Genomic DNA, 24337 nt, shown 5'->3' on the forward strand with positions numbered 1-24337 from the left:
CCCTTTACTCAACGAGTTACAAAGGGGTTAAGTTTCGTAAACTATATTTGTAAAGTTTTGATGAAATGAATGTTTTGTACTCGAAATATATATAGTTATTTATATATATTTGTATGAATAATGTAATGTTTATCAAAATGTTGTTCGTGAAAGCATATGCGATTGATAGTAAAACCATTTCGTGTTTTTAACGCTTTTCGTAAAATAGTATAGCAACGTATTTAAAATGTTCGCGTTATAACTAAAATATTATCGTGTGTTACTTGTATTCCCCCCCCCCCAAAAAAAAAACATAGAAAAAGTCTTGAAAATGTAGGGGTATGAACTGACCTTATATGTAGTTGCGGTTAGATAACGAGATAAACACGGTGACTTCGAGCTAGAACACGGGAAGCCAATCGTATCCTAATTGTTTTAAACACATTAAGTTTGATTTTAATGATACCATTAATTTAAGTGTTGTATAACACTAGATTTATGTATAAAACTTACCTAAGTTTATAACTAATTTGAAGTGAAGGTCTCCTGGAGGTTGCTTGATCTTAAGGTCGAGGGAACTGAGTTTAACATTTGAGAGAGAAATGAGAGTGATTTCGTTTACTAGAAGTGGAAATGAAGAATTGATCCTAAGTGTGACTTATATATGAAGGAAAAGATCAGAGGCTAATTTGATGTTTGCATTGGTTACTGGAATCATTACCTAGGGAAGCTGAATTAGGATAAGATATTAAGTTATTTGAGGAGTTTACTGTCTAATTGAAGAGGTTGACGGCCAAAAGGAAGAGTTTACTGCCAAGTATGACCGAAATCTCACATATATACTCACAAAAGAGAGTTTTCAGCCATAAAGTTCAAAGAGTAAAGGGTTTTCGGTCCTAATATTCAAAGAGTAAAGAGTTTTCGGTCTTAATGGGCCTAAGGCAAAGTGATTTCGGCCATGGTGGTTCAAGGCGTGGAGATTTCGGTTCTAACATCCTAAAAGCATGTGATTTCGGTCCTAAGGTGTCCCAAGATTCTCCAAACTGAAATCCTTAATGTATTATACAATAACATGCATTTAAAGTTATCTGTAACATCCCAAAAATCATGACCAAAAATTTTGTTTTTAATTAAGTAACTTATAAAATTGTCATAAAGACATACCAATACATAACATAAAATATTAGATAATTATCATAAAGACAATCATATAACAAACATCTCCTAGTAGTAGGTCGGCATTATGGCCTTAGATCCACTTTTACTGGAAGGTAACTCACCTTGATGTGGTGCAATAATTAACTTTCCTCGTTGCTGGTATCATCTCTCTTCAAACTCCTACACATAACAACCTTCCTTAGTTACCATTGCATACTCGTAACCCTTTCAAGGGTCAACTCAGTTCAAAGTCAAGGTCAACTCCCTGTTCAAAGTCAACATCCTAGTTGACTCAACTCAGCGAGTTGATCCATCAACTCGTCGAGTTCCATAATTCAGAGAAACTCTAATTCTCTATTGGGCTCGTCGAGTTACCCTCTAACTCGCCGAGTTTTTCCTTATGACAGAATTGGGACTTTCCACTTGAACTCGTCGAGTCCTTCCTTGGACTCGTACGGTTCTCCTTCACACAAATTGGAACATTTGCGCATTGACTCGCCGAGTTCATCCTTGAACTCGTCGAGTCCTGCTTCATATTAGTTGGGACATTATCTTGAACTCACCGAGTTCATCCTAGAACTGATGGGTTTTGAGCATTCTAACACTCCTAAGTGTACATGCAACCCTAAATACCTTGGATCTATGTTTTCTCTATTATACATGCAAATATGATTATCCAAGGTATTATCCTAACTAACATACTAAAACATTGATACTAGGATACTAAAATAGATAGAATACATACCTTGTTGTTGTTGCTTGACTCCATGAAGCTTGAGAGCCTAGTGCCCCAAGTGTGACACCTCAAATGGTTCACACAACATCATGAACTCTTGGAATAACCATGAGAAGAAGACATACATGTTCAAATCGGCTAGCCCTCAAAATATGTATCACTAGTGCCAATTTCTTGAACTAAAGGGGTTCTTATATAGTTTGGCTATTAGGGTTACACCATGTAACTCATGACTTTACCCATTCCTTATGCTCCATGGGTTTTAACCTCCATGGAGTATCCATGGATCACCTCATGGGTTAAACCCAACATAAAGGAATCTTGGATCATAAGCCCACATATATAAGAATGAATGATTTACACAATCAATCCCCATATATTTAATTAGTCTCTTTTTGATCACTAAATTAAGTCCAAATTAACTCTTGATCAATACTAATTAAATAACATGGTTTCATATTAATATATTAGAACTTATAATATATTAATATGTCACAAAATGTCTTTTCCTCATAAACGGTCTATCCAAATGTTCCGATGCCATGCAACCCAAATGGACCATGCCGAGTCGGGTCAAGTACATACCAATTATAGTTATGGACTTAGACACTAATCCAACAGTCTCCCACTTGGATAAGTCTAAAACTATTATTGCGTATGACTTCAGGAACCAACTGGCAATCGTAGCTCTCAAAAGCCGCTGTCGAACTCTGACCTTGTAGATGAACTCTGACCTTTGTCAATGACTTGTCCATTAGATAAGGGATCATATATTCCTCCATTCTAGATATCATATGGACTGAGACATGGATTATAATCATTCTCTCTGTCCATTTGTTGTTTCCCGATTTCCGATTTATGACGACTGAGTAATTGAACAAATCAAATCAGTCCTGGCTCGGCCGAGCACTTCCATTTGTCATCATCAAAATCATCGAGGGGCCCACAGATATCGCTTTTATCCTGAAGGTAAAAGGAATGGATAAACTTCGACTCATATGGCTTGTTCTACTACTTGTTGAATCATACACAAAGGCACGTTTTATAACACCGAGTTACCGAATGCGTTTTCGTGCAATCAATGTACAGCCAACTCATAGTAACAACTCATATCTCTAGGTTTGAAGAATATAAGATATTATCGTCTCATGATCACTCGTGATAAAATCCATGAAGTGATTCCAATGAGCGCGGGTTGAATCCAATACTCAGAACTTATGAGCACTCATGAGTGTTGTAGCCCCTTCTCCAACATCTTAGACCTCTACAAGCCAACCCATGACATTCTTGATTCATATCTACTTCCAACATATGACCGACTGTGGATAGTTTGAATAACTTAGTCAATCAGGAAGAACGACCTAGTTATTCTGGAAGTCAAAACATGCAAAATGAAACACAATAATAATAGAATCTAATATGGTATCAAAACCTATGAACATAAATAAAACACATTTTATTTATCACCATATGATTACACATTATTCATTGTATACTGTTTCAGCTATCAACTTTATTCTTGAATTTAAAACAATAGTTGTCCCATGCTCCAAGCATGTACACTATGTTTTCTAAACACTAGTCATGCCATACACCAAGTATGCATACTATGTTTGTCTATGATCTTCACTTTGTGAATTAGATCAATTGAACATAACTCCAATGATCCTCTTTCACAGTCCCAAATCCTTACTGCAAATGCAAGAATTCCAAATTCATGCCATTTACTGAAATCTGTTAGATTCTAAACTTATATGCATTGATCCTCCTGTAATGATTATGCACAGAGTCAGAAAGACTTGACAACAACCATTACAGAGCATTCCAAGGAGATCAACTCCTTGGAAACATCCTTCTTGCATTAAGTTTCCTAATCTTACACAGATTGAATAATTTCCAACTTTGAAACATTTCCATATTCCATTTTGACTATCACTTCTGAACAAGAGTTGCCTCCTTACAGATTATGTCAATATGGTCCTTCCAGAATTAACACTATACTTCCAACTGTCCTTGAGCAACCAATCTTTGGTAAACCTTAGATTGTCCTCGACAATTGCTTAATCCTTTTAGTCATATCCAGTTCTACACCTTTTCCCTTCGTAATGCGCCAGGCATTTGGAAAATTTTAGAAAGAATAAATATAGCACATGTAATCGATCCTATATCCGAAGCATATGGGACACGAGTCATGATGTCTCACATAAAGACTAAACCAGTCTTTTGCTATAACAATTCCATTTCTATTTGCCAAGTTCTCATAATTCAGATTATGAAAAGGGATGTCGTAATCATAATCGAATTTTAGAACGCAAATAATGGACCCATATATAGAATTTCCTTATGTTGAGTCATTCCAACATGAAATTCATATATATATCCTTGACTAAATACGACTTAAAACCTCAATCTAAGCTTTTAGAATTGAAATGAAGTATAATTTCCTCTCTCTTAATTATAGCAAAACAACTTTTTCAACCCCTGCAGCCTCACGAATTGAAACTTTTGTTTTCTATAATTAACATTGCTAACTTGCAATCTTTATCATAATTATCATGCTCCCACTAACATGATGATTATTAGCATAACACTCATGCTCCCACTAGCTTTGACATGTAATCAGAAATCAGCTGGACTTCTAGAAATCAATACTTTATTGACTTTCTTACCAAAGTTCAGATTTCTGATACTAGATTGCTTTGATAAAACTTTATCAATATCATACACCTTATCTTAGATAGCTCACAGGTGTGTCTAAACAATTTTAAGAACTATGAAAAGGGATGCCGTAATCATAGTCTCGATTGTTTAGACCTTTACCAGTTCTCACAAGTCCATGTTAGTGTGCTGGTTAACCACACACGCTCCACTAACGACTTTGAGAATGCAAATATCACAATTGCTATCTAGCTAAAATCTACTTAGTGAAAGTGTTTCCTCACCATCATTTTCATGAATCGGAGAGAAACCTTATGACACTTCGATTTTATGGTGTATGAGTTCCTATCCATATGAATTTTGTCAAAACCATAATCACAAGACAAGGTTACTGACAAATCCACACTTATATGGATTAAACTTGTGCAATCTTAAATTCTTGCCATTTGGCAGCTCAAGGGCCTGCCATTGCTTCCAAGTAGCTGTGCAACCAATTGAGAACTCTCAGAACTCCTACGCAAAGCCAACTTGAATAGGCACAGACATGTCGACACGATAGGTTATAAACCTCAAGTCGTGTGCTAGTGAAGAACTTCAGGTTTTATTCTTGATTAGTTCTTGAGACTTTCAAGACCTTTAAGACTCCCACTGTCCTCTTGACATATAAGACTTTCTTGTCAGATATTCAAGAGATAGTGTGGATTCTAATCAAGACAAACACTTCACACAATTGGCCTTAGTTGGTCTTTGTTTTATCCAAAACATCACAACTTACCAATTTCAAATGTACAAGAGTAGAAAACTTTTACTCTTACATTTGACAAGTGTTTTAAACCTTCTTTAAGACATGTCACTCAAGTTACAATCTTAGAGTATAACTCTAAGAATTGTTTTTGGAACGAAGTATAAATCATCTTCTTGATTTAACCACTTCAACAATTCATAGCTCCTCTTCTTAGCTACCAGAATGCACTTAGAGGATGAATTGTGATAAGGTCTCTTAATCATTAAGATGATTATATAACATGATACTAAAGTACTCTCCCATCTTTTCAGATTTGAGAAACTTTTATCTTTCTGCCTAAGTTGATTCTTCTTATTCGCTCTGCCATACATTGAAACCTTTTCCAATGTCTCAGAATTACACTTAAGCTTGTAAGTATAACCATATTTACTGAATTTTAGTAAATAATGACGAATAGTCTTAACGATTATTTGTGGTGGGCTTGATCAGTGCACAAGAATGTGTACTCGATCCTTTACTTGACTCACACATCCATGTGAACAAGTAGTTAGTCTTAATTTTTCCAATGCTTGAAAGTTCTTATTCATCATGCTATACAACTTGCATGATTCCAAGTTTCTATCCAACTGAAATTTAGGTGATGAGAATCTTTCCTTATTTGGTAAATTTACAGACTACCACAAATGAAAGAATCAAATTCATATTTCCACTCTTGCTCTTAATGGAATCTTATAAGCAACAAAAGTTTTCACAAATGCCATTGTAAGGATATTTTAAAATAAATAAAATAAAAAAAAAATTTCTTTTATTTTAAAACTTTGCGGAAAACTATCCTTACAATGCAAAAGCACATGAAAACTTTGTTGTTATTTATTCCTAAGCAATATATCATAACTCTTAAGAAGTAGCTCAAGAATCCGATCTTCAAACTATGCGATAAAAATCCATCTACGCGATCAGATTCAACATATTCTTTCTTTAAGTTTCTTCACTTTTCTTTGATTCTTAAAACATCAACATGTGACCCAGTCACGTCATGTATCAAGAATCTCATAATAGAAACTTAGCAGAGTTAGATAGTGGACTTTACCCGAAGTAGAGTCAAACTTATTGACTTTAATATCCTTAGGTAAATTTGGCAGCTTCGCAACCAATGCCCCTTTCTTTGGCAATAGACCCTTGATAATGGGCTATCTCAGACTTAGCCGTTCTCTTTACCATTTGGTCAACCGAGTTGACTATGGCCGATCCCTTTCCATTGGGAAGAGAGAGCTTTACTGGATATCCAATGTCATCATTGTCAATGTCCATAAAGTTTTAGGAAGTTGATCTTAGCAAATAGATAAGATCATTAAGGGTCTTGTCATAGTCTGTTTCATAGGAGTCCCAAAGGAACTCACTATGTGACTTAGAAAATAGTTGAGTCACCAACTTTCTCAAGACTTTGACACCCAACTCTCCCAGCTTGTCAATATCTGACTACATCTCCAAGATGTGATCACATATAGACCTTTGCTTGAGTGACCTTAAACTTTTCAGGAACTTGTGGGCTAGGGAGAATAATTGGAGGAGGTGAAAGAAGTATGATTTCCATGGGACATCATCTTCATTTAGGAAAGCTTGTTTCAAGAGATTTGGGAAGATCATCTTTTGGGAGATATTCAAGAGAATTGATTTAAAGTCCTTAATATAACACCCAATATGAAATATTAAGGCTAGGACCCAACAACCTATTTATAACTGGAAGAGGGATGCCGTAATCCAAGTTATAAAATAGTTGAAGGTAGGTAAATGACGATTTACCAATTTCCACCATGAAAAACGAAATATAATTAAGTTTTAATTGGATTTGAAACTCCTAGATCTTTTGAGATACATTGAACTTTCAATGGCATGTTTGAATCTCGATTGTGCCCTCTCAAGTTTGTGACTGGGATGCCGAGGATCACAAACAAGGTGTGAATAACCATGCAAATTGACTTGGTACCCTTAACTTTATCACCTAATCGATGTGCCGGTTAACCACACACGCTCCACCGATCTATAATAGAGTCAAGTTACCCTTTGCCACTCTTACTAGTCCTTATTAGTGTGCCGGTTAACCACACACGCTCCACTAATGACTTGGTAAGGTACAAAGTGTAATTTCATGGGTTAGCACCTTTTCACATTTTCCTAAGTAACTAAGATTGGGAATGTACAAGTGTTTAGTTACTTAGTATTTATCATTAATACTTTTAATGAAGGGAGAATTATAGTCCTTTCCTACCCGTTCGGCTAACGACCCTCCACCAGTCAAGGAAGCGGTGGGTGAGAGTGGACACCCATTAAACTGCCATTTTATAGGCAGTAACCTTATACCCCCCTTATAGACCGACTTCGTGATTGAGGCCTACTAATGGTAAGATTGACTTTATCTTATACATATCTATATAATTAAAATTATAATAATAGTATAAGGGTTTGAATTTTAACTTTTAAAATTCTAAGGGCTAACTTGGAATTAAAGTATTCATAAGAGAAAACTTTTCAAATTCCAAAACTTGAGGGCAAGTTTTGAAACTATTCAAAACTAATTAATTCCATAACTTATGTGTTTAAAGTAGTTTTAATTAAAAAAAACTCTTCAAGTTCCATAATTTGAGGACAAGTTATGGAAGACTTTAAACTAATAAAAGAATGTAACTTTTCTTTATTTTGTAATTTATGGAATTAATTAAGGTTACACATTTTATTACTTAATGAAGTGACTCTTGAACCTCCATAACTTGAGGACAAGACTCTTCATTTTTGTAACCATTACCAACTTTTATGAGTTTTATGAAACTTAAATGTGACTTTTCATATAACTTGAGGACAAGTTACAAAAACACATTTTAGAATCAACTCTTAGATTAAAATGGATTGAAAACACATAATCAATTAACTTTTCTATTAATCTAAGCAACTCATAAGAACAAGATAATTTAATCAAACTTTTTCATGTAATTAGCCTAATCACTAAACTAATACAAAACATGAATCTATTGATAATTATCTTTGAAATTGGATTAGTATGAACATTACCACATCAAAAACAGGATTATATGTTCAAAAACAGCTTATGGTAATGTTCCTAGTCCATTTCTAGCCAAAAAACTCGAAGATATGCTGTCAGGGGCTCCTACTCGTCGAGTGTATCAACCTACTCGCCGAGTAGGATGATTTTCTTCATGGACTCGGCGAGTTCATCAGTGGAATCGGCGAGTCCAGTGCCCGAAATTCGACTTTTTCAGCATTTTTCAGCAATTTGCATGAAGTATAATTGAAAACAAGCCTAGGCTCTGATACCACTGATGGGTTTTGAGCATTCTAACACTCCTAAGTGTACATGCAACCCTAAATACCTTGGATCTATGTTTTCTCTATTATACATGCAAATATGATTATCCAAGGTATTATCCTAACTAGCATACCAAAACATTGATACTAGGATACTAAAATAGATAGAATACATACCTTGTTGTTGTTGCTTGACTCCATGAAGCTTGAGAGCCTAGTGCCCCAAGTGTGACACCTCAAATGGTTCACACAACATCATGAACTCTTCGAATAACCATGAGAAGAAGACATACATGTTCAAATCGGCTAGCCCTCAAAATATGTATCACTAGTGCCAATTTCTTGAACTAAAGGGGTTCTTATATAGTGTGGCTATTAGGGTTACACCATGTAACTCATGACTTTACCCATTCCTTATGCTCCATGGGTTTTAACCTCCATGGAGTATCCATGGATCACCTCATGGGTTAAACCCAACATAAAGGAATCTTGGATCATAAGCCCACATATATAAGAATGAATGATTTACACAATCAATCCCCATATATTTAATTAGTCTCTTTTTGATCACTAAATTAAGTCCAAATTAATTCTTGATCAATACTAATTAAATAACATGATTTCATATTAATATATTAGAACTTATAATATATTAGTATGTCACAAAATGTCTTTTCCTCATAAACGGTCTATCCAAATGTTCCGATGCCATGCAACCCAAATGGACCATGCCGAGTCAGGTCAAGTACATACCAATTATAGTTATGGACTTAGACACTAATCCAACAAGAACTCGTCGAGTTCTTGATCTTCAAGTCCATATTCATGTCCATCTTGTTGAGTTCTCTTCTAGACTCAAACAGATTGCTTAGAAACAGAAAAGGTTGTGGAACCATAACCCGACTCGCCGAGTCCCCCAAAGTCCAAGTCCATATAGTCGATTTCAATTGCGCTTATTGCATCCAAAGCATAGATCTGGCCTCCTAGGGTCGCTATAACACATAAAATTACAAACTTTACGTGCATGCATGGGTGTTATGAAGCTAAAACACCAAAACTAAGCCATAAAGGAGTCCTAATGCATGTGATAGGGCCATAGCTCAATAAAGGTGGCAACTTTGAGCTTCCTGAGCTTAAATGTTCCCATATCTGAAGTCATCACTCTCATATTCACTCAAATCTCGAAAGTGACTTAGAAATGTCCCAAAAATGACAAGATGCAAGCCCTAAAGAAGATCTAAGTGATGGAAAGCCAAGGTTGAAGCTTTTTACCTCAAACAAACTGGAAATGCAACCAAAACTCTGGATCCACTGCCTTCTTCTTGAACCTCCAAGTCTTTCCTTCCTTCTCCAAGCTTTAAATCACTAAATAGCACAAAATAGCTCAAGAACACTCACAAAATGATTAGGGTTTCGAGAATAGGGTCTGAGCGTGATGGAGGCTGGAGTGGAGGCCATATAAGGTGTTTAAATAGGGTACAAACCCTAAAATTTAGGTTTTCATTCAGACAGATCTACTCGTCGATTCGGGGCTTCTGACTCGTCGAGTAGACTCTTCCACCCGCGTCCAAAATTAGCCTCTACTCTACGAGTTTGGGTCTACCAACTCGTCGAGTCCCAGTATAAAAATGTAAAACTCATATTTAAAATTACGTACCAGGAACCGGGCGTTACATTATCATATTGACTTGTGTTGACTCATTTTGACTCCTTAATGTTTTGTTGACTTCTTTTGTCTTCAAAGGTTCATTCTAACTTGGCTTTCAAAAGTGTATATACATATGAACTTGTATATGCATACTCTCTTGGTTTCCAAAGTTCCATTGCATCAAGTGCATTGTGAGTTTACTAGTACATGGTTAGAGTTTAGACCTACTTTGCTCGAGCATTTTTCAGGATGTCACAGAGTCCTTGACTTAAAGATAATATAGTCATCTAGAGGAGTATAGACGAAAACCACAGACTATACTCGACAGTCCAGTGGAATGCTAGCAGGCTCGCAACCTGTAGGTGTTTTTTGAATTAAGTGTTCACCAGGTGTATCCATCCCCACATGGTTGCCTTATTGACATATACTGCTAAGGAATCCCATAAGCATTATTTTATATCCTAAAGATGATCCTTAGGATAGGTCCCCTGAATTAGATGCTTTAGGGACAGAAAGTGAGGAGAATGGGAATGTGTAATCGGGTTGAATGTTTTGATGAAAATATATAATTAAAGAATTTAATTATTGTGGGTTGAAAACCCTATGTGCTCATTAGGCTCCCAAGCCTTACCTACTTAGTTTCTTGTATTACAGGTAGCGGAATGAGAGCACATGTGTGATGATCCGATGAGAGATTTATGGATTATAGGCCAACAGAATAATAGATGTTTATAAGTCCTGTATTATTTCCGTTTATGCTTATGTACTTTATTCACGATGATATCTCAATATTTTCAATATAAATAAAATACATTTTTTCCGAAATGCTTTGATTATTATCATGATTTTTGGGAACAAATTCCGCAATAAATACTCTTTAAAAAGTAAACTTTGATTTTAATAAGGATAAATAAATCGGTCTTTTCTGGACGTGAAATTGGGGATGTCACACATACATGGCTACATACATCCCGAAGGGAATTACATTAGACGATAACAAGCCTACTGGTACTCTAATCTGCATACCACTACTTCTGCATTATAACACCCAAGGAAATATATATATATATATATATATATATATATATATATATATATATATATATATATATATATATATATATATATATATATATATATAATGTCTCACTACAACATATCAACATCCTATACACAAGAACAGATAACCAAATCTGCAAGGAATGCATAACCATATCTATCTAGAGGTGAGATAGATACTCAGACAGATGATCCTACTCTAGTGCCACAACCAAATAAAGAACGAGCAAGAAAGCCTAGATCAAGAGTCCTCATCCTATACTATGTGGCTACATACAACACTAGGGAATCTGTTTACTAAATGATAAACAAAACTAATAGGCCGACATTGGTGTGTTCGACCCATAGGTACAGTGAGGAAAACACACCCGAAACGAAGAACCCAGAAACACTGCGACACGCTTCCATTTTTACACTACTTGCTCCTTCGAGCCCTCTTGCTCCAAAACATGGAAGAATCTTAATCAACAACCCAAACCTTCAAGTTTGACCAAAGTCAAACTGGTCAAAAAGTTAATGATCAACAATAAACCCGAGTTAACTGCCCCTCATGACGTGACAATCTATAGGTCACGTTATGAGACACTTAAGAAAAAATAGTCGCGGTCCTTCGATCCTCACAATGTGACAGACATAGTCTCACATCGTGACAACTGTCTAAATGACATTTTGATGAATAAAACCCCTTAATCCATTAAGCCACTAATCCACCTCCTCCAGAACGCTTCCTAAGACACCAAAAACCATAAAAATCGTTGATTTAAGGTCTTGCATGTCCAATGAAATACTTAAGCTCAAATTAGGGCATTTATGAAGAAAATGAGGTCAAAACCTCAAGAATGAGCTTAAAGATCACCTAAACTTCAATTCCACCACATATAAGCACAAAGGGAATCTAAGGGCCCATAAAGTTACTAAATTTATGGAGTCGCGACACTCTAACTCACCTAACCATGGATCATCATGCATAAAACCCTAGATATAGCAACAAGGAATCATAAATATTGAATCTTGGTTACTCACAAGGTTCTTCTATCCCCCAAAACACCACCAAAAGCTCAAGAATCACAAGGAGAGGCTATGGTTAGGGTTTTTCTTTGTTTGAGGATGAATGAGTCTGTTAATGAACCCTAAAATAAAGTATATGGGGTTTAAATATGAAGGAAATCCAAAAAGATCATGGGCTTGGGTTGGAACTAGCCACACATGATGAGTAACATAATGTCACGTCATGAATGTTATTTACAAGTGTCACGTTGTGACCCCCTTATGGTTATGTCGCCACGCCCATCTTTCCCAAAATTCTTGCCTTGACTCCTTGATGCCAAAAACCGATCTGTTCTGGGAAATGGGTGTTACAATTCTCCCCCACTTAAATTAGATTTTGTCCCCGAAATCATTTATCGTTTTCCCCTTCGAAGTAATCCCTTCTATATCCTTCAAACCTTACTCCTTCCACATGAGCTAAGACCACTTGAGTGCTAGCACCTACAACCATCAACAACCAAGGTTCAAAAACCAGGCTCATGAGCCAATTCGATCATCTACTACGTCATCTCTCAAATAGTTGACCACTTCCACAGACTTTAATGAGAAATAAGCGATATGATGAAAAAATCCACTCCACACAACATCCTTAATTCTCAAGAGAAGAATTACACTTCTTAGTCCATGACCTATAGACCTCGAAGTCATATCCAACCTTCGGGTAGACATAGCCACCCCAACTGTCACCCATGTTGAACAATACCTACAATCCTGGTCCGACCAAGATCTCCCGATACGTGCCTCCCAACGAATATCTAAAGAAGAAAACTAAAACCTATGCAACCATCGTACCAAAGAACATCCTAGAAATACTTAGAAGATGATACTAACAAACCATTATATCAACTATGCTAATCGAAATCCACAGATCTGGTTGGTCCGAGACCTTCTCGGCCATACGCCATCCTTTTGAACATTAAATTATGGAACTCTTGGCCTACCGTGGTTATGCTAACCCCACATATAAATGCACAAACATAAGGAAACCCATTGATCTCATACTAAACTAGAACATGGTCCTATTTGGCTCTAACAACCCTGTTCTACTCTCTATTAACAACACTCAGGCTTAACCTCGATCCGCTAAGCACTAACAGCATCCGGGCTAACCCCCAAACTATTAACCAATAACTACACTCGGGCTTACCCCAATCTGATAACCACTAACAGCACTCGGGTTGTAATATCCCGACTCCAAGTTATAATATTTAACTAATTATATTCATTTTTGTCAGGGCAACTCAACGAGTTGGAGGCCCCAACTCGCCGAGTAGAGATGGAGTTAGCCGCATGATTTTTAGAGTCTACTCGACGAGTTGGAAGACCTCAACTCGATGAGTAGGAGCTGAGTGTGAAAACACTAATTTTCAGGGTTTGCACCCTATTTAAAGAACCTTAAGCCCTTCATTCCGCCTCCATGATCACATTAGCACTCTGAGAGAAACCCTAAATGAGCTGGTGTCATCTGTGAGATATATATATATATATATATATATATATATATATATATATATATATATATATATATATATATATATATAGGCTAAAAGTATGTGATTTGGTGCATTCTTTGAAGAATTTGGAGGAAAAAAAGGCTTGGAAGGAGAAGGAGCCCTTGGATCCAGTATTCTTTCAGTGTTAAGAGCCATTTGGAGGTAAAAAGCTATCACCTTGACCATTTTTTTGTTAGATCTCTTCGCTAGGGATTTTATGGCCATTTCCATCTTCTCTTTGAGTCCTTTAGTTGTTTGAGCATGCCTTGAAAATGAGACTTCAGATTTGGACAGTATGAGGTCCCTTACGCAAAAAGATTCAAGCTTGATCAAGCTTTGGCCAACTTTCATATTAAGATTTGGGTTAGCAAACTTAGCCCTAGATGCCATGCATGAACGTAGAGCTTGCAACTTTACATGTTATTTCAGCCTTGGGAGGCTAGATCTAGAGTATGGGGCCTTAGTTCTGCTTAAAAACGCCTGAGTGATATAATGGACTGAAGGGACTCGACGAGTTGGTGAGCCAACTCGACGAGTTGGTTAGGGTTTTCCCCAATAGTCTGGACACGTTACGAACTTGTCGAGTTGGTGAGACAACTCGGCGAGTTGAGATTGGATTTCCTGATTTTTCAGAAGAAACGAAGGAACTCAATGAGTCGCATAGATGCACTCGACGAGTTGGGTCAACATGGACTGTTGACTCGAGTGTTGACTTCCGTTGACTTTTAGGGTTTGGTCAAGTTATGGATTATGGAGACCATGGAGGGGTAAAATGGTCTTTCACCCTTTCAGAGGGTTAGAAAAGGGGTTAGCTTAACATCTATAGAGTTGTTTTTATAAAGTATTAATTAGAGATGATTATGATATGTAGGCGGAGTCTAGACCGATCGTTGAGTACGAGACCTACTTGCTTACGTACGAGGTGAGTATTCTCATTATACTTACATAGTAATACGGTGTGATCGGAGGGTCTTATTTGAATTATTGACCGGAGGGTCTTATTTGAGTTACTGACCGGAGGGTCTTATGAGCTTAATCTGAGTTATTTGATATCATGCATTTTGTCTTTGTGATTTATGATGTATATTATTCTGTGCCTCATTGATTTAGGACCGGAGGATCCAAGCCGAGTTGTGAGACCGAAGGGTCTTCACGGAGATACCGGACTGGAGGGTCCGAATCGAGCTGTCAGACCGGAGGGTCTTCACTGAGACACATGACAGGAGGGTCCTTATTGAGATATAGCCATAAGACGCTAATTATTTGTGTGTGGTATTTTGGGGAACTCACTAAGCTTCGTGCTTACAGTGTTGTGTGAAATGTATTTCAGGTACCTCTAAGGATAGCGGGAAGGGGCCGACTTGATTGTACACACTAGATGGAGATTATGTTGTTTTGAGGATTCTAGGATATTATCAAACATTTTGTTTTCTTGTGTTTTGAACAACTTATACATTTGGGTTTTGGGAAATGTGAGATTGTGTTTTATGTGGTTTTAAAAATGAAAATTTTGTTTGAAAATTTAGAGTGTTACAAGTTGGTATCAAAGCCTTGGTTTGAGGGATTCGTATGTACTCTCAGTATGTCTGGACTCAAACTGAGGATTTGAGAAAAATTTTCTAAAAGAAATGATTTTTATAAAACGAGTAAGAGCTTTTAAGAAAAAACGAGATGAAGGAGTGTGTACTATCAGCCAGAGCCCGAACGGTGATTTCCCAAAATACCATTACTTGTTTATTATTATGAGATACTTATGAGATATTAGAGTTGCATGCTAGAGGATAGGCTAGGTATTTCAGGAATTTAGAGATAGAGTTGTCAGATTCATGATGCCTTATCCTAGGGGATGATATTGATTGATATTATCTGCTATTTGCTATGTGTATGTGCTGAGTAGGAGTACCTAGAGGGAATCTTTTAGAGAGAACGTCGAGTCGATGAGTAATCTAGGAGAGATACATAGATGTGCATTGAGAAATCTATTGAGAGAGTAGTTTGATATCCGTGAGGGATAGAGTACTTGTGAATTAGGACCCTAGGAGGACGACTTGGGGCGACTACAGGTTTGTGGGGAAGGTAGTATTGGGCCCGACCTACTGAAAGCATTGGATCTGTATGCGACCCAACTAAGAACCTTAGGATACTAAGGAGCATGTAGGGGTAGGTAATGGCGTGTGTGATTGAGCTAGTCTCTGATGATTTTCGTGTTTGTGATTTAGAGACATTATGGTGATTACCCACAACAACACCGGGGGCAGTGGTACTAGTGACGAGGAGATCCGCAGGATCATTGTGGAGGAGGTGGCAGCAGCTATCATAGAGGCCATACCAGAGATGTTCGGGTGTATTAAGACCACACTATTTGAAACATTTGATGAGCAATACGCTGCTATCATGGAGGCTGCTGCTGCCGCAACCACCACAACCGTAGCTGCTGCGAGGCCACAGGGGGTGACTCGTTGTTGTTTCGGGAGTTCAGCAACACGAAGCCACCAGAGTTTGACGGGACCCATGACCCTATTGTTTCCATCAGATGGATCTCCGACATTGAGGGGTATTTCTATACATGTTCATGCCCGGAGCACTTGAGAGTTTGGTTTGCACTGAACCAGCTTCTCTTGGGAGTGAAGGACTGGCGGATGTTTGTGACGACTGATTTTACTCCTGCAGATCATGTTGCAGTTACTTGGGAGAGGTTTACCCAGTTGTTTATAGATGAGTATGTTCCCTAGGTGGAGAGGGAACGTTTGGCCTAGGAGTTTCTGTCTCTCAAGCAGAAGACAAAAACAGTGACAGAGATTACGAGGATGTTTCATGAGAGGGCGTTGTTCTGCCCTGAGCACGTGTCTACTGAGCAGGCACATGTGAGCCCGTATTTGAGCATCTTGAGGAGACATATTCGGGGGTTCGTGGCAAACTTGTCATATCGGAAATTGGCTGAGTTGCAGACCAATGCCAGGAGGAGAGAGATTGAGCTGGAGATTCAGACCAGAGAGGAGGGAGAGCATCAGGGGAGAGACAGGAGGCCGATGCAGTCACAGACAGCGACGAAGCGGGATAAACCCGTTGATTCGAGAGCAAGAGGCCAGAAGGACCGCACTTGTGGCAAGTGCGGCAAGATCCATGAGGGATCTTGTCGAGCAGGGATTTGCTACAAATGTGGCAAGGAGGGGTACATGACGAAGGACTGCCCCAAGGGATTTTCGGTTTGCTTTCATTACAACCAGACTGGCCAACGGAAGGCTGAGTGTCCTCATCTCACTTAGGGATCGGCCCAGGCTTCTGCTCCTACTACTTTACGTGTTACTGATGGTCGGTCGGGGAAGGCCGAGGCTCCGAGAGCTCGTGGGAGAGCATTCCAGCTGACTGCGGAGGAGGTCCGCGCAGCGCCTGATGTTGTTGCTGGTGCGTATCTCCTTATTTATGTTATTTTGAGATTTGCTTATTCGTATATTATGTTGCATATAGGTACTTTTCTTGTGAGTTTTGTGCCTGCCTTAGTCATCACATTAGTGTTAGACGCGAGGCGTTGAGTCGGCCACTGAGGGTTTCTATAACCGATGAGCATGATGTTTTTGCCACTGATGTATTCCCGGGATGTATATTAGAGATTTTCGGTGTTGAGTTTCTGATAGATCTGGTGTCGATAGCGACGTGTGATGTTTGTGTCATAGTGGGCATGTATTGGTTGAGCCAGTTTGGAGCTGTGATTGAATGTGAGGGTCAGATGGTGAGCATACGAGAACCTAGTGGGAGAGTACTCACTGTGTATGGCGAGGGAACTAGATTGGGATCATCTTTCTGTTCTGCCGCCAGGGCGAGGCAGAGTTTACAATAAGGATGTATGGGCTTTTTAGCGTACGTGATGGATACGCGAGTTTCCACTGAGAGGACGAGTTCTATTTCCGATGTTCTAGTAGTGTGTGAGTTCCCGGATGTTTTCCCCAGGGAATTGACGAGTGTGCCTCCTGAGAGACAAGTGGACTTCCGGATCGATCTGATTTCGGGTGCGGCACCTATTGCCAAGGCACCATATTGCCTTGCACCGCCAGAGATGCACGAGTTGTCCTTGCAGCTCCAGGAGCTGCTAGGGAAGCTGTGGGGAGCGTCGATCCTTTTTGTCAAGAAAAAGGAAGGTTCACATCGGATGTGCATCGACTACCGGAAGTTGAACAAACTAACGGTCCAGAACCGTTATCTATTACCGAGGATCGACGGTTTGTTTAATCAGTTGTAGGGGGCGTCTTGGTTTTCCAAGATTGATTTGAGATCTGGGTATCATCAAATGAGAGTCTGCGAGGAGGATATTCAAAAGACACCCTTCCGAACTCGTTATGGACACTATAAGTTTGTGGTGATGCCTTTACGGCTCACCAATGCACCTGCAGCGTTCATGGATCTCATGAACCGGGTGTGCAGGCCCATGTTGGATAGGTCGGTAATCGTGTTCATCGATGACATTTTGGTGTACTCGAGGTCTAGGGAACAACATGAGGGGCATCTTCGGTAGATTCTTGGAGTATTGAGGATGGAGAGGCTTTATGCCAAATTCTCCAAGTGTGATTTCTGGTTACGAGAGGTCCATTTCTTGGGACACCTCGTTAACCAGAATGGGATTTTGGTGACCCGACCAAGATTGAGGCAGTTATGCGATGGGAGGTGCCGAGATCCCCATCTGATATCGGAAGTTTTTCGGGTCTGGCGGGTTACTATCGGAGGTTTATCATAGATTTCTCCAACATTGTCGTTCCTCTCACCAGATTGACCAGGAAGGGTGTTACTTTTGCTAGGGGTCCTGAGCAGCAGGCATCATTCAAGACTTTTCAGCATAGATTGTGCGAAGCTTCAGTGTTATCTCTTCTAGAGGGCGTGGAGGACTTCCTACTCTATTGTGATGCATATATATCGAGGATCGGTGTCGTGTTGATGCAGAGGGGCACGTGATAGCATATGCTTCGAAGCAGCTGAAGTCTCATGAGACGAGGTATCCTACCCATGATTTAGAGTTGGGGGCGGTGGTGTTCGCCCTCAAGATTTGGCGCCACTGTCTCTATGGTGTCCGATGTACCATATACATGGACCATAAGAGCCTGAAGTACATTATGGATCAGCCCAACCTGAATATGAGACAGAGTAGGTGGTTGGATGTAGCGAAAGACTATGACTGTGAGATTCGGTATCACCCTGGCAAGGATAATGTGGTAGCTGATGCCCTGATTCGTAGGGCAGTGAGTGCTCCGATTCGTGATGTGTGTATGAGGATGACAGTGATGAATCCAATCTTAGATACCATCCGAGAGGCCCAAGTGGTGGCCATGAGACCACAAAACCGTAAGAGAGAGCGGGTGATCAGGTAGATTTCTAAGTTTGAGACTGATAGTCGGGGGCTTATGACATTTTGTGGACGGATATGGGTGCCATATACGGGTGAACCTCGACGTATTTTGATGGAGGAGGCCCATAGGTCGAGATTCTCGATCCATCTGGAGGCCACCAAGATGTATTTGGACTAGAAAAGGGATTATTGGTGGCCCTGTATGAAGAGAGATGTGGCATGGGTAGTCGAGAGATGCTTGACCTGTCGTCAGGTCAAGGTAGAGCACCAGCGTCCCCCTGGCCAATTTCAGCCTTTGGAGATTCGCCTGTGGAAGTGGGAACATATCTCCATGGACTTTATTACCAAGTTACCGAGGACTGGGCGAGGTGTCGATGCGATATGGGTGATTGTAGATCAGTTGACAAAGAGTGCTCACTTCCTAGCTATAAGTGAGAGCTCTTCTACGATGAAATTAGTCGAGATCTACGTTCGAGAGGTGGAGGCACGACATGGGGTTCCTACATCGATAGTTTCAGATCGGTATGTGCGTTTTACTTCCAGGTTCTGGAAGAAATTTCATGAGGAGTTGGGTACCCGATTGCATTTCAGCACCGCTTACCACCCACAAACAGACGGGCAGAGCGAGCGGACGATTTAGACGCTCGAGGACATGCTACGCGCATGTGTTATGGCCTTTGGTGTAAGTTGGGACACTTACTTGCCCTTGGCTGAGTTTTCATACAACAAGAGCCATCATTCCAGTATCGGTATGCCTCCCTTTGAGCTTATATACGGGAGGAGGTGTCAGACTCCCATCTGTTGGGGAGAGGTAGGGAAGAGAGTGATGGGGAGCATTGAGATAGTGCTCAAAATGATAGATCAGATCCAGCAGGTCAGACAGAGGTTACTGACGGCCCAGAATCGTCAGAAGCGTTACGTGGACCGGAGACGATCGGAGCTAGAGTTCCAGGTCGGAGATTTTGTCCTCGTGAAGGTATCCCCATGGAAAGGGGTGATCCGATTCAGGAAGCAGGGCAAGCTGGGCCCTAGGTACATCAGTCCTTTCAGAGTTATCACTCGAGTGGGTAAGGTAGTTTATCGGTTAGAGTTGGCTGTAGAGTTAAGCCAGATTCATAACACCTTCCATGTGTCCCAGTTGAGGAAGTGTGTAGCCGACGAGACAGCAGTGGTACCTTTAGAGGATATTCAGGTTGATGACTGCTTGAACTACATTGAGAAGCCGGTGGCGATTTTGGATAAGAATGTGAAGGACTTGAGGAATAAATAGGTGCCCTTGGTTCAGGTTCAGTGGCAACATCGGAAGGGATCTGAGTTGACTAGGAAGCCGGAGTCCGAGATGCGTGAGCAGTACCCAGAGTTGTTTCCAGAGGATGACTTCGAGGGCAAAGTATGATTCTAGTGGGGTATAATTGTAACATCCCGACTCCTAGGTATAATATTTAAGTAATTATATTCATTTTTGTCAGTGCAACTCGACGAGTTGGAGGCCCAAACTCGCTGCGTAGAGACGGAGATAGCCACATGATATTTAGAGTCTACTCGACGAGTTGGAGGACCCCAACTGGATGAGTAGGAGCTGAGTGTGAAAACCCTAATTTTCAGGGTTTGCACCTTATTTAGAGAACCTTAAGCCCTTCATTCTGCCTCCCTGATCATTTTAGCACCCTGAGAGAAACCCTAAACGAGATGGTGTCATCTATGTGAGAGAGAGAGAGACAGACAGACAGAGAGAGAGAGAGAGAGAGAGTCTAAAAGTGTGTGATTTGGTCCATTCTTTGAAGAAGTTGGAGGAGCTAAAGGATTGGAACGATAAGGAGCCCTTGGATCCAGTATTCTTTCAGTTTTACCTGCCATTTGGAGGTAAAAAGCTATCACCTTGACCATTTGTTTGTTAGATCTCTTCACTAGGGATTTTATGGCCATTTCCATCTTCTCTTTGAGTCCTTTAATTGGTTGAGCATGCCTTGAAGATGAGACTTCAGATCTGGACAGTATGAGGTCCCTTAGGCCAAAAGATTAAAGCTTAATCAAGCTTTGGCCAACTTTCATGCCTTAAAACCTCTATTGAGCTTTGGGTTAGCAAACTTAGCCCTAGATACCATGCATGAACGTAAAGCTTGCAGCTTTACATGTTATTTCAGCTTTGGGAGGCTAGATCTAGAGTATGGGGCCTTAGTTCTGCTTAAAAACGTCTGAATGAGAGAATGGACTGAAGGGACTCAACGAGTTGGTTAGGGTTTTCCCCAATAGTCTGGACGTGTTACGAACTCGGCGAGTTGAGATTGGAGTTCCAGATTTTTCAGAAGAAAAGAAGGAACTCGACGAGTCGCATAGATGCACGCGACGAGTTGGGTCAACATGGACTGTTGACTCGAGTGTTGACTTCCGTTGACTTTTAGGGTTTGGTCAAGTTATGTATTAAGGAGACCATGGAGGGGAAAATGGTCTTTCACCCTTTCCGAGGGTTAGAAAAGGGGTTAGCTTAACATCTTTAGAGTTGTTGTTATAAAGTGTTAATTAGAGATGATTATGATATGTAGGCGGAGTCTAGACCGATCGTTGAGTACAAGACCTACTTGCTTACGTACGAGGTGAGTCTTCTCACTATGCTTACCTGAGTGGTAATATTGTGTGACTGGAGGGTCTTATTTGAGTTATTGACCAGAGGGTCTTATTTAAGTTACTGACCGGAGGGTCTTATGAGCTTATTTTGAGTTATTTGATATCATGAATTTTGTCTTTGTGATTTATGATGTGTATTATTTTGTGCCTTATTGAGTTAGGACCGGAGGGTCCAAGCCGAATTCTGAGACTGGAGGGTCTTCACTGAGATACCAGACTGGAGGGTCCGACCCGAGCTGTGAGACCATAGGGTCTTCACTGAGACACATGACCGGAGGGTCATTATTGAGATATAGCCATGAGAGGCTAAATATTTGTGTGTGGTATTTTGGGGAACTCACTAAGCTTCGTGCTTACATTGTTGTGCGAAATGTGTTTCAGGTACCTATCAGGATGAAGGGAAGGCGCCGACTTGATTGTACACACCAGCTTGAGATTATGTTGTTTTGAGGATTGTGGGATATTATCAAACATTTTCTTGTCTTGTGTTTTGAACAACTTATACATTTGGTTTTCGGGAACTGTGAGATTGTGTTTTATGTGGTTTTAAAAATGAAAATTTTGTTTGAAAATTTAGAGTGTTACACAGGCTTACCCTCGATCCGCTAACCAATAACTACACTGGGGCTTACCCTCAACCTGCTAACCAATTACTACACTCCCAGCCTAACATAGCATACACCGAACCAACAATACTTAAGTAACCTTACCAGGCTTTTGGTTTGTGTCTCAGACTTCCAAAACCAATCACACAAGAACAGGAAAAGAAGACATCTAGACAACCCTCGATTCGGGCTCTTAACACCCTAGAGTCTAAAAAACGAGGAAGCCCTACAGATTACTCATACCACCAAAACTAAGATGATTCGAAAAGAAATCCAATAGTTGGCGATGACCCCGACGTGAAAATCAAAAGAATAAGTCGTTGCGCAAAAGACTTGAACTGGAGTAATTTGGTTGAGCGTTTCACCTTGGCATAAGGTCTTCCTGCTATGAGGTCTCCAATCTCCCCCACTTGAAATATACTAGACCCTGACAACTTCAATAATCCTTCAAATCCCAGGCCAACTTGAACTCTACAACTTGACATCCGTCCCCAACATCTGGATACTTAGGAGAGTCTGCACCCACAATAACATTATAAATTTCTAACACACAATCAAAATTCCAATGACAATAATCAATCCCTTGATAATAAGAAATCACATAAAACCAAAGCTAAATAAGGTAATTTCATTCAACTGATCATTCAAGATTACAACTGATCTTCCAGAACATAACAGAAATACAATGAAATCAACAATGCAGTACCCAACCGAATCGGAGAGCTAATAACTTAAACCTCGGTCTCTGGGACACCGACCGTCCCATAACATCTGTCATGTAACTTCCAAGCTAGGGGTGCAGGGTTCTGCACCTCGCCGAGAATGATAAAGGGACAACGAGCTCTAATGTGGCCCTCCTGGCCGCAATGGAAACAGTCCCGCGTATCTTCCTACAATTCCTACAAAAATGCCATTCCTTGCCACACATGCGACATGCAAACAATCGAAACCTTCCGACATGACATATCCCGCCCTTGCCACACTCAGAACTCCTCCTATCAACTGATCTTGGACTCCAGTCGGCGAACTTTAACTTTTTGGCCGCCGACTGATACAGCCCTGAAGTTGTCCTCTACTCCTTCCTCTAGCTCTCTAACTTACTTTCCGTCCTCCTCATGATTGGCTGTAACTCGATCAAGGTTCGATATGGATGATTCGATATAAATTCACAAATCTCTGTCTTGAGCATACTTAATTATCGTGACGTCTGCTTGATCGAAATTAGCTATCTCCATAAACATCATGGTGATCTTCGTCATCGAATCATTCGTATGCTTGATCGAAATGTACTCCTATGCCGGTCACTCTCGCTACACAAGAGGAACATACACCACTCGGAACATATCCAGAAATTGCTCTTAAGTCAATGTGGCTCGCTCTGCATTCGAAAATCCATGGGTCACAAACTCCCACCAATCCTTCACACCCTAGAGAAGAAGATTCAACGTAAATTTCAAATTTTGGTCCTCGGGACATGACACGTGTAGAAACATCCCTCTACGTCAGATATCCATCTCAAACTGATAATCGGGTCCCTGTCTCCTCTAAGCGCTAGAGGCTTCGTATATGTAACATCTATTTTCCTGTCATTTCTGGACCGCAGGCTGGAAGTAGATTGTGTAAAGGATTTAGGCCTCAAGGAGGTAAATTTTAGTCCTTGTTTAAGGAGTTAATGATGTTTAAGAGATTTAACTCTTGAAAGTGTATTGGAAGAATGGAGAAAGTCATAGGCCGAGTTCTTACGTGAAATATGGATTTTTGTTTAAGAAATTTTTAGTCCAAGATATCTAGATAATATTGTGGGGCACTTAAACACCTTTCTATGGATATAAAAATCATCGAAAAAGGAGTTGGAACGAAGAAGTTGTGACCATTAGAAGTTAGGAAGGTTTTGGGTTAAGGCGAGTACGTCGGGCATACGGGGTGTA

This window comes from Lactuca virosa, chromosome 8 (assembly GCF_052849685.1).
Source record: "Lactuca virosa cultivar CGN04683 chromosome 8, Lactuca_virosa_CGN04683_v6, whole genome shotgun sequence".
Taxonomy (NCBI): domain Eukaryota; kingdom Viridiplantae; phylum Streptophyta; class Magnoliopsida; order Asterales; family Asteraceae; genus Lactuca; species Lactuca virosa.